Below are 3,905 nucleotides of genomic sequence, written 5' to 3'. Positions count from 1 at the left end.
CTTCTAGATGTCGGGAGTGGCGATGGAGGAGGCCCAGGACCTGCATGTCTTTGGCAGAGAGGGAGGGGGAGTTGAAGTGTTCAGACATGGGGTAGTGGGTTTGGTTGGTGCGGGTGTCACAGAGATGTTCTCTGAAACGATCTGCAAGTTGGCATCCTGCCTCCCCGATGTAGTCTCCTCTACATCAGGAAGACAGGACTCCAACTTGCGGATCATTTCAGAGAACATCTCTGTGACACCCACACCAACCAACCCCACCGCCCCGTGGCTGAACACTTCAACTCCCCCTCCCACTCTGCCAAGGGCATACGGGTCCTGGGCCTCCTCCATCGCCAAACCCTAACCACCCGATGCCTGGAGGAAGAATGCCTCTTATTCTGCCTTGGGATTCTGCAACCACATGGGATCAATGTGGATTTTACCAATTTCCTCATATTCCCTCCCCCAACATTATCCCAGTCTCAAGCCTCCAACTCGGCACTGCCCTCTTGACCTGTCCATCACCTTTCCCATCTATCCACTCCACACTCCTCTCCAACGTGTCAACTTCTCCCCCACCTTCATCTACCTATCGAATTCTCAGATACCTTGCCCCAACCCACCCTCTTCCCATTTATCTCTCAGCCTTGGGCCCACAAGCCTCATTCCTGACGAAGGGATTATGCCCGAAACGTCGATTCTCCTGCTCTTCGGATGCTGCCTGACCTGGTGTGCTTTTCCAGCACCACACTCTCGACTCTGATCTCCAGCATCTGCAGTCTTTACTTTCTCCTAACTGTGTTCAAAGATACAGGGCAAACAAATGGCCAGCTTTCCAAATTACAAATGGTCACATGAATGCTGGGCTGAAATCCAAAAATAGTGGATATAAAGGGACATGGAGGGGATACTAGGAGGTGCTGGAAACCAAAGAACTACACACAGAGCTGGTGCCAAGAGATGACAAACCAAAGCAGACCTTTCAACCAGTTCACAGTCATATCAGTCAATCTAGAGGATGGGAGGACCAAAACTGTATTCTGTACATCTCACGTAGGTGAAAATAATATGGTGTGTGATGGCCCCATGGGAGTCAGGAATGTAATATCAGGAAATGGCTTGACTCACAGAGGAAACATTTCAGTAAGCATCTTATTTTTTCTGTGAATAATTAGGTTCTGTGTTGGTATCTCTTATAGACCTCATTATGTCCTTGATCCAAAACTGGACAAAAGAGTTAAATTCAGAAATGAGATGAAAGTGTCTGCCCTTGACATCAAGGCAGTTTTATTCAGAGTGTGGTATCAAGAGTCCCAGCAACACTGAAGTTAATGGTCAACAGTGTGAAAAGCTCTTCAGTGGTTGGAGTCTTATCAAATACAATTGTTGGAGGTCAATCATTCCAGCTCAGGAAACAAGATAGGAGTTCCTCTGGTTAGTTTCCAAAACCCAACATGCTCATGTGCCTTACCAACAGTGTGTACCATCTATGAGATGCCCTGCAGCAACTTGGTAAGAGCCCCTTCTCAGAACCTTCCAATCCTGCGAGGTCTATCACCAATCATCATGAAGGACGTGTGCAGCTAACACATCGGGATTGCCATCACCTTCTGTTCCAAGTCATTCACAATCCTGACTTTTCTTTTCCTGGAATTCGGTCACAATGCTTCCCGACCAATCTGTGGATGGGCCTGCACCACATGGAGTGCAGCAATTCAGGAGGGCAGCTCACCACAACCTTCACATGATGAGATAAGATCAGGGGGTAAATGCTAATTTTGCAATTGATGATTAGATAAGATCAGGGGGTAAATGCTAATTTTGCCATCGATGATAAGATAAGATTAGGGGGTTAAATGCTAACTTTGCCATCGATGATAAGATAAGAGCAGGGGGTAAATGCTAACTTTGCCATCGATGATAAGATAAGAGCAGGGGGTAATGCCATCGGTGCTCACATCTCAATCATGAAAATGATGCAAATGAAGGAATGTACTGGCCATTAAAATATATGTTTAGTGGAATGACTGAAATGGCAGAATTTTAAATGAACAATGGTTTAAATACATCTTTAAACACTTGGGCCTGATTGGTAATTTTCAGGTGTCGTGCCTAGGATATTTAAAATATGTTTATTTATCATTGAATAATTTTTACTGCATCTTTGATTATTACAAACTGGCCAGTCTATACACAGTAATCTCCAAATCGATAGAAACATAATGTTTCATTGATGCTGCAGATGCAGAACACATCAAATCACATTTTTCATAACTTCAGAATGATCATTTTAGTTTTCTGAGAGTAGAAAAGTTAAGTCAACAGAAATACTGGCAAGGATTGTACAGTGTATTAAAAATATTACAAAAGGAATAGCCAGAATGTTATGAGACAACGATAGTATAACATTTACAGTTAAACCTGCTACATCCAGCAATAGTCAAACCGAAGTTTGAATTTTACATACACAGCTGGACATGATTAGATGACTGCATTAATGTATTTCTGTTTCAGGCATGGAATGCATGCATAAGAGCAATAAAAATAGTGGAGTGATGTAATCAACTCTGGGGTAGATTTTAATTATTCAACTGCTAACCCGCAATATATGTTGGCAGGACGATGTTATCGTTGGATGCCTTGTTGCAGTTAGAAGCATGGAGCTTATCGATATGGAAGTCAGGTTTACATGGGGACAATTGCTAGGTGGGAGGAGCCTGGGTAGGGCAGTGGCTGACACTGTCTTTTGGCGCATGGAGCGGGCACCAGTGCTTATCCCAATTCCTTAAATATTATTTCTGATTTACTCTTTGGTGTTCCACCTGCTATAACTTCCGATACAACTGTGAGATGCTTGAATGTCTGTCAAAGTTACAACTGGACTCGGCACGTGCCGCGAAGTCATAATTTGCGAATGTACCTATGAAGGACAGGGGCAGGCCAGCTGCCCACCTAAGAATGGTGATGACCAGGGCATCAGTGCCATAGAATCCTTTCAGTGCCAGGAGAGGCCATTTGGTCCATCAGGTCAGCACCAGCCCTCCAAACAGCATCCAACCTAGACCCCCCACCCCTGCATTTACAATTCACCTAGCCTGTGCATCTTTGGGCTGTGGAAGATAGAAACCCACAGGGGGAGAAAGTCCATATGGGCAATCACCCAAGACTAGAATTGAACCCAGGTACCTGGCACTGTGAGGCAATAGTGCCAACCACTGAGCGATTATTCCCTGCTGTAAGGTGGCAATTCAGTTTTGGGCCATCACCACTCAGGTTTGTTCCATGACACCAAAGTTAAAATCTAACCCTTAGTTTTGACAACATTTTCTTTTTGAAGTAAGTTCATATAAAAACAACATATGCCACACTCACTAGTCTCTGAAGCTAGATTTTGTGATGTGCAAATTCCTCCTTTGTCCCACAGGTGAGGATTGATTTGGTGAGAGTTTTGCTTGTCTGCAGTGTCAGGTGTTGGTGGCAGACTCATCTTTTTCCAGTCCACATTGATTTGTGCCACTGCTTTCGCGTCCATCGGATTTCTAAAGGAGATAGGAAGACAATGCCTTAGCAATACAGGCTGACGTGAATAACCTAAAATAGTCACTTCACCCACCCACCATCTGTGTTCTGCCTGGAGTGGGGAGATATGCTCTGAAGGAAAGTGGGAGCTGTTGCTGGTGTCTGAGTGCCCAGCGAAACCTAGCGAAACCTTCTGTCACCATTCTACCCCAATCTCTGTTCCTACTATAAGTAATGGGCTATATCATAACAATGAGGAGAAAGTGAGGTCTGCAGATGCTGGAGATCAGAGCTGAAAATGTGTTGCTGGAAAAGCGCAGCAGGTCAGGCAGCATCCAGGGAACAGGAGAATCGACGTTTCGGGCATAAGCCCTTCTTCATGAATGAGGAAAGTTTGTCTAGCAGGC

General features: G+C 44.8%; 1 protein-coding gene across 4 annotated transcripts in view; it reads right to left on the bottom strand.

Moving 5' to 3' along the window:
- Positions 1–708: 708 nt before the first annotated feature.
- The window catches only part of kcna4 (potassium voltage-gated channel, shaker-related subfamily, member 4), a 96,261-nt gene continuing 93,064 nt past the window's right edge, over positions 709–3,905 (bottom strand). For 3 of the 4 annotated variants that reach the window (XM_043705431.1, XM_043705430.1, XM_043705433.1), the window contains one exon: positions 709–3,518. The gene's annotated coding sequence lies outside the window, so the exon portion shown is untranslated. The remainder of the gene's footprint in view (positions 3,519–3,905) is intronic. The other variant, XM_043705432.1, reaches the window with a different exon arrangement.

This window comes from Chiloscyllium plagiosum, chromosome 16 (assembly GCF_004010195.1).
Source record: "Chiloscyllium plagiosum isolate BGI_BamShark_2017 chromosome 16, ASM401019v2, whole genome shotgun sequence".
Taxonomy (NCBI): Eukaryota; Metazoa; Chordata; class Chondrichthyes; order Orectolobiformes; family Hemiscylliidae; genus Chiloscyllium; species Chiloscyllium plagiosum.
Note: the sequence above shows the minus strand (reverse complement) of the source record. Positions and strands in the feature narration are given on the sequence as shown.